Source organism: Pseudophryne corroboree, chromosome 7, assembly GCF_028390025.1.
Source record: "Pseudophryne corroboree isolate aPseCor3 chromosome 7, aPseCor3.hap2, whole genome shotgun sequence".
NCBI classification, from domain to species: domain Eukaryota; kingdom Metazoa; phylum Chordata; class Amphibia; order Anura; family Myobatrachidae; genus Pseudophryne; species Pseudophryne corroboree.
Genome location: NC_086450.1, coordinates 260,046,844 through 260,059,204, shown reverse-complemented (window position 1 = coordinate 260,059,204; position 12,361 = coordinate 260,046,844). Strand labels below are relative to the sequence as shown.

The window sequence follows — 12,361 nt, the reverse complement described above, 5'->3', positions numbered from 1 at the left end:
ATTTGCCAGCCAAGGTGTCATATATTGCCCTCAGGGCGCCCCCCCCCCCAGCGCCCTGCACCCATCAGTGACCGGAGTGTGAGGTGTACATGAGGAGCGATGGCGCACAGCTGCAGTGCTGTGCGCTACCTTGGTGAAGACCTAAGTCTTCTGCCGCCGATTTTCCGGACTTCTTCTTGCTTCTGGCTCTGTAAGGGGGACGGCGGCGCTGCTCCGGGAACGAACACCAAGGTCGGGTCCTGCGGTCGATCCCTCTGGAGCTAATGGTGTCCAGTAGCCTAAGAAGCCCAAACTACCACCTGTTAGGTAGGTTCGCTTCTTCTCCCCGTAGTCCCTCGCTGCAGTGAGTCGGTTGCCAGCAGATCTCACTGTAAAATAAAAAACCTAAATATACTTTCTTTCTAGGAGCTCAGGAGAGCCCCTAGTGTGCATCCAGCTCAGCCGGGCACAAGAATCTAACTGAGGTCTGGAGGAGGGTCTTAGTGGGAGGAGCCAGGGCACATCAGGTAGTCCTAAAGCTTTCTTTAGTTGTGCCCAGTCTCCTGCGGAGCCGCTAATCCCCATGGTCCTTACGGAGTCCCCAGCATCCACTTAGGACGTTAGAGAAACATATGTGATCCGGACAACTGACTTACCAGACACAGCTGAAGAGGCCTTGAATGAAAACAGCTGAACGGAATGGCCTCGAAGGTAGTCACCAGCTTTCCGAGGAGACGTATACATAGGTGTATATATACTCGGATGATGGTGTAAAACCAACTTCACCATCTCTGTATTGACAAAACTTTTTCAGAAAGATGGAATACCCTCTGAAGGAATCATCCCCAGGAAAAGCAGCATCTACACTGGTCGCAGATGAGACTTTTGGAAGTTTAGAATTCGCCCATGTCGAATGAGGAACCCGTGAGTCACTTCAATGGTCTGAAGCAACTGGCCCCTGGAATGAGCCTTCAGGAGAAAATCATCCAGGTAAGGGACTATCGTAACCCCTTGTTTCCCAAGTAGAGCCATCATGACGGCCATGACCTTCATGAACACACTGGGGGCTAAGGACAGGTCGAACCTAGTCCTGAGGCTGCTCCTCCATCCCCCCTGCCTCATGCCTGGAACATTTCTGCTTTGCATTAATCCTGCCATCATGCTACCTCCTGCTTGCTTGTCATCTGTCTGTTGCCCCTTCTCACTAGATTGTTAGCTCTTAAGAGCAGGGCCCTCTTTTCTCTTGTTGTCAAAGCCCTCATCTTGACACATTTCACACACAGCTCTCTCCTACTCAGCGACCATCTTTACCCGCTTTATCTCCTGCTGGTAAAGGCTCATCTCCACCTATAGCCGTCAGCCCCAAGTAGTACAGTGATTACTCCCTCACTACTTACATCTAAGTTGTATTATGTTTTGAGAATTGTGGTGCTTTTTGTTACCTGTACTCTATTTTTGTTATTTATTTACTTTAATGATAAGTTTTGTCTCACTGTACTGCCCTTTGTATGATGCTGCGAAACACTTGTGGCGCCTTATAAATAAAATGTAATACTAATAACCGCAAAGCCTGGAATTAGAAGTGAGAAACCGGAATGGCGAATCTGAGAAACACCTGGTGCGGAGGCCAAATGGGAATTTGCATTTATGCGTCCTTGATGTCTAAGAACACCATAAATTAAATTTGTTCTAGTCCCGCTATAACCAACTGAAAGGACTCCATCTTGAATTATAGTACTCTCAAAAGAGGACGGAGATCCTTCAAATTCAGAATTGGTATGGCGATCTGTCCGGCTCAAGGAATAGGCTTGAGTAGAAGCCCCATTTCTGCTGATGTGTGGGGACTGGTACCAACACTCTTACTGTCGTCTGAAGCTGGAAAACCTGTGATAAAGTACCGGTGGGGTGGTTGGATTTGGAAATTTTGTACCCCTGGGTGATGAGGTCTGTCAAAGTCAAATTGCATATTTCGATATTTAGAATACACTATGGCATTTACTAATGGTCGCGTCTACGACGCATGCTATAGGTAATACGGTAAGGTGCGAATGACTGTAATGACGAGTTACTGTGCACATTATGGTAGAATACGCATTTGTTAATAAATATCCTACTGTAACACATAGTGAATATTTCTTACTTACAGATAATCTACACATAGGCACCATCTACCCCATACACTGTTTATATATATTGTAACACATGTGTAACAGTGACAATTGTGCAATGACGCTTATAGACACACAGGGACATATTATCTCCCCATGTCTGGTATCAAAATGACCGTCATTTCATTAGCTAATATCCGGTGGTAGCAAAAATACCGTAGCATGTGGCATTCACAAGATATTAGCAAGCATCAGATATGTGAACATAATATTAATATTATGGTACACATAAACTAGTTGTCTGGTGGGACCCTGAGGACAGTAACAGTCGCATTCCTGAAGACAATACCTTTGAAGGGGACCAATGGACTATCAAGATTTGAAAGGGTGTACTTTACTGACCAATTGTAGCAGTGCATCAGCCACTGTACGGTGGGGGTTGGAAATCCTGTATAAATATGGGACAAGCCACAGTAAGCATTAGATCGCCTATCTCAAATCATTGCAGTTATCTGCTGACAACTGTGGCCTAGATCCAGGGGCGCTTGCATATGTATTTGGTCTCTTACCTGTAAGTCATTATTGGTGTTTTATACTGTACTTGCTTTTCTCTGTATACTTGTGTCTATTGTTTGATGCATTCTGAATCTGTTTTCCCCTTTTCTCTTTTTTAAATGTTTGCGGGCTGGAGCGCAGTACACCTGTAACGTGTTTATTTAAGGTAAAGTGCCGCACTTCTCATCAGAGTTGCGTCCATACACTCACAGGTTTGAGTTTGCGTATTCATAGCATCGGAGGTGCCGTACGCTAATTGATACAGAGTTGCGTCCGGTTACATTAACGATTGCACTGGTTATTAAATATTGTCAGCTTTTACAGGTCCTGTACCCAGGCATATGAACAGGATTCTGTCCACACGTCCCTGTAATCTCGTAGATGAGCTCCCACCCTGGGGTCCCCAAGGTGAGAGGGAAGCCTATCAGACATTGGGCTTGTTGGTGGACTAACTGTCCTGGTGTGTGTAGAGCACTGCTCCTCTCCCACGGAATTGGAACCTCGGGGAGCTGCAGCTCATCCCTTGGAATGGCCTCTGAACTTGGAAGGTGCACAAAAGGACCGAAAAGAAGGTCCCGTGTATGGCCTCCGAGAAGCTGGAGCAATTGAGGGGAGATAAATGGACTTACTTACAGTTGCCTGGAAACTCCCCTTTCTCTGGCAGGGTCCACAGGTTATCCACAGGATAACAATGGGGTATTTTCGAGTGACAGCAGATTCGCACCAAACGATCACAAGCTTTCAGGCCTCCAAGGATACAATGGGCTCGTCCATATATCCCCGCCCACTGGCTCAGACTAATCAGTTTTTTGTTTGGTGCGGCAGGAGCCGGACCATGGTCAAAGGGCTGCTGTTCTAGGCAGCCCTAAGCTTTCTTATTTTATTTTTATAGTCTTACTATGTTTTTGAATGATCTTTCTTAACAGCGTCTTATACGCATATTGGAAAGAGTAGCTCCAAACACTGTACGCTGGGAAGTAACAACGCTTACCCATGTGTACAGTGCTGTCTCGGCAGGTGTCTGTGATGGATATAATAGCAGGTCTAGCAGACGTGACCAGGCTGTGGCCGGAGCACGGGGAGAAGGTAAGGCATCAGTTCCCATAATCGGGGAATACGGACACAGCCGCACTGTATTCGAAGGAGACTACCGAACAGTAGCTAATGAGCCGCCACCACCACGGGTGTTCCAGCACTAGGCCTTAGGGATCATAAGGCACCAGGAATAGTATGAGGCTGCGATCACTAAGGTTGATGTTAGCGGTGGGGAGTTAGACACTCTCCTGGTCGCCCCTCCCCCCAGTTCATGACCAGTTTCCGCAATGTACTGTTGCCTCACTTCCATATCAGATGCTACCACGAGGGGTCTCGGTCACAGCATAGGCCGCTGCGTCTGTGTTCACTAAGCGCTACCGCGAGGAGACCCGGTTGCAATACAGGCATCTGTATGGCTGGTGCACCTGTATGCACAGTGCGTCTGTGTTCACTTAAAGTTCCCGGAGCAACGGTGTACACTAGTAGCGTCTGGATCCACTCAGCGTTCGCTAACATATTGATCAATCTTGGAAGTGAGGTTACGGGTTATACAGCACTAAATTTATATCTACTTTTGTCAGTATGAATAGTTACGATTAAGTGCCTATTGCCATATGAGTCTGTGTACATTCCTGTGGTTTTCTTCGCAATGCGTCTGAATACATTAAGATCTGTATAAAATAGAATTCAGTAATATGTACTCCGACATACTTTAAAATGTGTTTGTAGTTGACTATGTGCTCATATGACTAATATATAACATGTGACTGACTGCTAGTGTGATTGCTAACTTTAATTTATGTTTGTCAGTTGGTCTTCTGATCCTCAATGCTGGTGCATGGGTAGGGGTCAGATTGACATCACTTTAGAATAAAGTGGTTACAGTCACAAATTGTTTAGTACACGGAGAAAGTGCTAATTGTTTATCATGTCTAAGAGCGGCAAAGGTAAAGAGAGTACACTTAAAGTAAAACCAACACTCATATCATGTTGTCTTGCAATAACTGTATTATCCTCTCTGATCTGGTACAGGATGGTTCATGTGTTGTCAGTCGAAAAATATCATGATGCATATGCCTTGTACTAACCCCTCATGCACACGCGCGCTGCTCGTGCACCCACTCCCCTGTGCGTGCACATACCCGCAAGTTGCGTAGGGGATGCTACAGCGTCTCGTGCGCATGAGATGTGTATTTACGGCGGAGTTTGTGAGCGTCTAGCGTGCGACTCGATCGTAGCATATTTAACCCATATAGTGTGTTTTACAGCTAATATTCCCCTAGACAATGTCAGCGAGTATGTTTAGTTTAAACGGTTCCTGGACAAAGAGATTCCTCTTTGCATGATAGGAAGGGTCAGATAAAGGTTGAAAGGTGGTGTCTAGTATCCAGCTGTAGGATATTTTAAGGGTAACATTTCGGTGTTGGTTAGGAAAGGATCGCTCGCTCCTGCGTATAGTTATGTGCAAAAGTAGTTTATGAACATATATTGTATTTGCTGTAAATTACACATGCGGCGGGAATCCTGAGGATACCTCCCACCAGAGCAGTTGGAGAAAGACACAGCCCACCTGTTCAAATCCACCTATGACCTTTGCTATAATGTGGAGACACATTCCTGTGTCCAATGAACAATGAGATTATAGGGACCATTGTATTGTGAATGTATGTTGTGTATATAAAGACCACCATTGCCTGGCCAGACACTCACTCTCTCTGAAGGCTTTCTCTCTGAATGCTGAGGGCTGGATCCAGGACGCGCTTGCGAATCATCCTTACGTATGTATATTTCTTTGAAGCCATTTTGTTATCCATTCTGTTCGCCATTCGTTTCAATTTGTTCACTCTTGTTTGTTATTGTTCATATTATTCTCTGCTATTGTGTTAGATTTTGATGTTAGTTTGTAGTGTATAACTTGTATTGTATTTTTCCCCTTTTCTCTAAACCATCCACGGCGGTGTTTGAACCGCTGTGGTTTTTAAATCCAAACCAGGTCTTGTGTTTTCACTTCTCCACAAAGGGCTTTTCTTAGCGTCTCAATAGCTCAAACAGCATACACATAGTTGGGGTTTTTAAGCGTTACATCATTCTAGTATTTGACTACTAAGGTTTAGAGTATAAGCATATTCTTACTGTGTGTTATTAATAAGGTATACTGCGTATCATTCTGTGAGCGTCTGCGCCGCTCGTGTCTCACTCTCACGGCGCAGCGTCCGCTACGCCAATAGCCTAGCAGTACGGAACTCGGTACGCCCATAGCGTGCTTGTTACGAAGCGTGAAACCGTGAGCGTACGCATCGCCCACAACTTAGCGTCTGTTACGCTAAATGCGTACCCCTACGGTACTCAGTACGCAAATAGCGTACTTAGTCCGTAATAGTAAATAGCTTATGTTTAAAGGTAATATTTGACATTATCAGTGTAAAATGGTATGCTTGTCAGCATAAAAGATAAATTCCTTTTGGGCGATCTGTGCACAGACCTTGTCCAGTATAGCTGAAAGGTTAATTCCTACAGCTTCGGTACCAGAAATAGGGTTCATTATTAACCCATACAGGCAGCTCTCTACCTACGGTATGCCCAACAGCTTCTCTAATAAAACAAGCTGAGAAACAGAGTGTAAATAAATCATCAACTGCACATGCTACACATGATGATTCATCAGACGATGAAACTTCTATATACTCTTCTTTGGCATACAAAGAACAGGTAAATATAGCTGAGTTAATGAGAGCAGTAAAGGCTTTTCAGTCCTTAGAGGATTCAGCAGAGCCGGTCTTAAAAAAAAAAAAGGTACCTATGTTTAAACGTCCACAAAAAATAGGGCCTCCTCATGAGGGACCCCAGAAGCTGATGAAAAACAGGGAAAAGGTTTGAGCTATACCCAGTAAAGAACATAGGTTTCCAGTAAATGGGATTCCAAATATCTTTTTCCAGCTGAGGACTGTTTAAAAAATAAGAATTTACTCACCGGTAATTCTATTTCTCGTAGTCCGTAGTGGATGCTGGGGACTCCGTAAGGACCATGGGGAATAGACGGGCTCCGCAGGAGACTGGGCACTCTAAAAGAAAGATTAGGTACTATCTGGTGTGCACTGGCTCCTCCCTCAATGACCCTCCTCCAGACCTCAGTTAGGGAAACTGTGCACGAAAGAGCTGACACTACAAGGAAAGGATTTGGAATCCAGGGTAAGACTCATACCAGCCACACCAATCACACCGTATAACTTGTGATAACCATACCCAGTTAACAGTATGAACAACAACTGAGCCTCAATCAACAGATGGCTCATAACAATAACCCATTAGTAAGCAATAACTATATACACGTATTGCAGAAGACGTCCGCACTTGGGACGGGCGCCCAGCATCCACTACGGACTACGAAAAATAGAATTACCGGTGAGTAAATTCTTATTGTCTCTGACGTCCTAGTGGATGCTGGGGACTCCGTAAGGACCATGGGGATTATACCAAAGCTCCCAAACGGGCGGGAGAGTGCGGACGACTCTGCAGCACCGAATGAGCAAACTCAAGGTCTTCCTCAGCCAGGGTATCAAACTTGTAGAACTTAGCAAATGTGTTTGAACCCGGCCAAGTAGCAGCTCGGCAAATCTGTAAAGCCGAGACCCCCTCGAGCAGACGCCCAAGAAGATCCCACCTTCCTTGTGGAATGGGCATTTACTGATTTTGGATGCGGCAATCCAGCCGCAGAGTGAGCCAGCTGAATCGTGCTACAGATCCAGCAAGCAATAGTCTGCTTCGAAGCAGGAGCGCCAACCTTGTTGGCTGCATACAGAATAAACAGCGAGTCAGACTTTCTGACTCCCGCCGTTCTGGAAACATACATTTTCAAAGCCCGGACTACGTCCAGCAACTTGGAATCCTCTAAGTCCCTAGTAGCCGCAGGCACCACAATAGGTTGGTTCAAATGAAACGATGATACCACCTTAGGGAGAAATTGGGGACGAGTCCTCAATTCTGCCCTGTACATATGGAAGATCAGACAAAGCCGCCAATTCTGACACACGCCTAGCCGAAGCTAAAGCCAATAGCATGACCACTTTCCACGTGAGATATTTTAGCTCCACGGTCTTAAGTGGCTCAAACCAGTGGGATTTCAGGAAATCCAACACAACGTTAAGATCCCAAGGTGCCACTGGTGGCACAAAAGGAGGCTGAATATGCAGCACTCCCTTTACAAACGTCTGAACCTCAGGCAGTGAAGCCAGTTCTTTTTGAAAGAAAATGGATAGGGCCGAGATCTGAACCTTTATGGACCCTAATTTGAGGCCCATAGTCACACCTGACTGTAGGAAATGCAGAAAACGACCCAACTGGAAGTCCTCTGTAGGGGCCTTCCTGGCCTCACACCAAGCAACATATTTCCGCCATATGCGGTGATAATGCTTTGCGGTCACATCCTTCCTAGCTCTTATCAGCGTAGGAATTACTTCATCCGGTATACCCTTTTCCGCTAGGATCCGGCGTTCAACCACCATGCCGTCAAACGCAGCCGCGGTAAGTCTTGGAACAGACAGGGCCCCTGCTGCAACAGGTCCTGTCTGAGAGGCAGAGGCCATGGGTCCTCTGTGACCATCTCTTGAAGTTCTGGGTACCAAGTCCTTCTTGGCCAATCCGGAACAATGAGTATCGTTCTCACTCCTCTTTTTCTTACTATTCTCAGTACCTTGTGTATGAGAGGAAGAGGAGGAAACACATATACCGACTGGAACACCCTCTGAGTTACCAGTGCGTCCACAGCTATCGCCTGAGGGTCCCTTGACCTGGCGCAATATTTTTTTAGCTTTTTGTTTAGGCGGGACACCATCATGTCCACCTGTGGCCGTTCCCACCGATTTGCAATCTGCTCGAAGACTTCTTGATGAAGTCCCCACTTTCCCGGGTGGAGGTCATGCCTGCTGAGGAAGTCTGCTTCCCAGTTGTCCACTCCCGGAATGAACACTGCTGACAGTGCTTGTACGTGATTCTCCGCCCAACGAAGAATCCTTGTGGCTTCCGCCATCGCCACCCTGCTTCTTGTGCCGCCCTGTCGGTTTACATGGGCGACTGCCGTGATGTTGTCTGACTGAATCAGCACTGGTTGGTCTCGAAGCAGGGGCTCCGCTTGACTCAGGGCGTTGTATATGGCCCTTAATTTCAGTATGTTTATGTGCAGACGAGTCTCCTGACTTGACCACAGCCCCTGGAAGTTTCTTTCCTGAGTGACTGCACCCCATCCGCGGAGGCTTGCATCCGTGGTCACCAGGACCCAGTCCTGTATGCCGAACCTGCGGCCCTCGAGAAGATGAGCACTCTGCAGCCACCACAGAAGAGACACCCTGGCCCTCGGGGACAGGGCGATCAGCCGATGCATCTGAAGATGCGATCCGGACCACTTGTCCAACAGATCCCACTGAAAGATCCTGGCATGGAACCTGCCGAAAGGAATGGCTTCGTATGACGCTACCATCTTTCCCAGGACTCGCGTGCAGTGATGCACCGACGCCTGCTTTGGTTTCAGGAGATCCCTGACCATGGTCACTAACTCCTGAGCCTTCTCCTCCGGGAGAAATACCTTCTTCTGTTCTGTGTCCAGAATCATGCCCAGGAAGGGCAGATGCGTCGTAGGAATCAGCTGCGACTTTGGAATATTCAGAATCCAGCCGTGCCGTAGCAACACTTCCTGAGAGTGCGCTACGCTGATCAGCAACTGCTCTCTGGACCTCGCCTTTATGAGGAGATCGTCAAAGTACGGGATAACTAACTCCTTGCTTCCGGAGAAGTACCATCATCTCCGCCATTACCTTGGTAAAGACTCTCGGTGCCGTGGATAGACCAAACGGCAACGTCTGGAATTGGTAATGACAGTCCTGTACCACAAACCTGAGGTACTCCTGGTGAGGCGGATAAATGGGGACATGCAAGTACGCATCCTTGATGTCCAGAGATACCATAAAATCCCCCTCTTCCAGGCTGGCAATGACCGCTCTGAGCGATTCCATTTTGAACCTGAACTTTTTCATGTAAATGTTCAAGGATTTTAAATTTAGAATGGGTCTTTACCGAACCGTCCGGTTTCGGTACCACAAACAGTGTGGAATAGTAACCCCTTCCCTGCTGAAAGGGGGGGTACCATTATTATCACTTGCTGGAGGTACAGCTTGTGAATAGCCGTCAGGACTATCTCCCTCCCCGTGGGAGAAGCTGGCAAGGCGGATTTTAGGTAACGGTGAGGGGGCGTCACTTCGAATTCCAGCTTGTATCCCTGAGATACAATTTGTATAGCCCAAGGATCCACTTGTGAGCGAACCCACTGGTTGCAGAAATTTCGGAGACGCGCCCCCACCGCTCCTGGCTCCGCCTGTGGAGCCCCAGCGTCATGCGGTGGACTTAGTGGAAGCAGGGGAGGACTTTTGTTCCTGAGAACTGGCTGCATGGTGCAGCTTCTTCCCTCTACCCCTGCCTCTGGCAAGAAAGGATGCACCTCTGACTCTCTTGCTTTTTTGAGAACGAAAGGACTGCATTTTGTAATACGGTGCTTTCTTAGGCTGTGAGGAAACCTGTGGCAAGAAAGTCGACTTTCCAGCTGTCGCTGTGGATACGAGGTCCAAGAGACCGTCCCCAAACAATTCCTCACCCTTATAAGGCAAAATCTCCATGTGTTTTTTAGAGTCGGCATCCCCTGTCCATTGCAGAGTCCATAAGACCCTCCTGGCAGAAATGGACATTGCATTTATTCGAGAGCCCAGCAGGCAAATGTCACTCTGGGCATCCCGCATATATAAGACGACGTCTTTAATATGGCTAAGTGTTAGCAATACGGTATCCCTGTCCAGGGTATCCAACCCCTCTGACAGAGTATCTGTCCATGCTGCAACAGCACTGCACATCCAAGCTGAAGCAATAGCCGTTCTCAGTAGAGTACCAGAGTGTGTATACACAGACTTCAAGATTGCTTCCTATCCGCAGGTTCCTTTAGGGCGGCCGTATCCTGAGACGGCAGGGCCACTCTTTTAGATAAGCGCGTCAGGGCCTTGTCAACCCTAGGGGAGGATTCCCAGTGTAACCTATCCGTTGGCGGGAAAGGGTACGCCATTAGTATTCTCTTGGGAATCACCACTTTCTTATCAGGGGAAGACCACGCTTCTTCACATAACTCATTTAATTCATGTGACGGGGGAAAAGTCACTGGCTGCTTTTTCTCCCCAAACATATTTACCCTCTTGTCAGGGACAGGGTCAGCCTCTGAAATGTGTAATACATTTTTCATTGCAATAATCATGTATCGGATGGCCTTAGTCATTTTGGGCTGTAATAGTGCCTCATCCTCGTCGACATCTTTGTCAACCAACTGAGATAGTGGGCGTTTTTGAGACGCTGACGGCCTCTGAGGCGCCTGGGCAGGCTCGGGATGAAAGCCCGGCTGTCCCCCGGCAGCAACTTAATCAAATCTCTTATGTAATGAGTTTACATTGTCATTTAAGACCTTAAACAAATATCCATCCAATCAGGTGTCGGCACCGACGGGGGCGACACCACATTTATCTGCACTTGCTCCGCCTCCACGTAACCCTCCTCATCAAACATGTCGACACAACCGTACCAACACACAGCACACACACAGGGAATGCTCTGATTGAGGACAGGACCCCACAAGGTCTATGGGGAGACAGAGAAAGAGTATGCCAGCACACACCACAGCGCTATATACACAGGGATACACACTACCAGAAGTGAATTATTCCCAATAGCTGCTGTATCAATACACCTTTTGCCTAAATTTATGTGCCCCCCCTCTCTTTTTACCCTCTTAGTGCCAGGAGACTGCAGGGGAGAGTCCTTCCAGCGGAGCTGTGAAGAGAAATGGCGCTGGTGTGCTGAGAAAGAAGGCCCCGCCCCCTCAGCGGCGGGCTTCTGTCCCGCTGTTTCTGACTAAAAAATGGCGGGGGTTTTACACATATACAGTCACAGACACCAAAGGTATTCTTATTGCTGCCCAGGGCGCCCCCCCCCCAGCGCCCTGCACCCTACAGTGACCGGAGTGTGTGGTGTGCAGTGGGAGCAATGGCGCACAGCTGCGGTGCTGTGCGCTACCTTAATGAAGACAGGAGTCTTCAGCCACCAACTTCTGATCTTCTGGCTCTGCGAGAGGGGCGGTGGCGCGGCTCCGGGAACGGACGACCGAGGACATTTGCCTGTGTTCGAACCCTCTGGAGCTAATTGTGTCCAGTAGCCTAAGAAGCGCAACCTAGCTGTGAACAGGTACGTTTGCTTCTCTCCCCTCGGTCCCACGTAGCAGTGAGTCTGTTGCCAGCAGATCTCACTGAAAATAAAAAACCTAACATTACTTTCTTTACTAGCAGGCTCAGGAGAGCCCACTAGGTGCATCCAGCTCTGGCCGGGCACAGATTCTAACGGAGGTCTGGAGGAGGGGCATAGAGGGAGGAGCCAGTGCACACCAGATAGTACCTAATCTTTCTTTTAGAGTGCACAGTCTCCTGCGGAGCCCGTCTATTCCCTATGGTCCTTACGGAGTCCCCAGCATCCACTAGGACGTCAGAGAAATGGGAAATGCCTCTTATAGAGATATGCATATCATTTGATAGTGCAAAAATATATATGGCCTTTGCCATCAACGTCAAAGAGGGATGGTTTTCTGAAAACCATATTGTCTCTGTCTG

At 47.7% G+C, this 12,361-nt stretch overlaps 1 protein-coding gene across 4 annotated transcripts in view; it reads right to left on the bottom strand.

Moving 5' to 3' along the window:
- Nucleotides 1–12,361, bottom strand: part of VPS16 (VPS16 core subunit of CORVET and HOPS complexes) — a 959,900-nt gene that overhangs the window by 866,222 nt on the left and 81,317 nt on the right. The window lies entirely within an intron of this gene.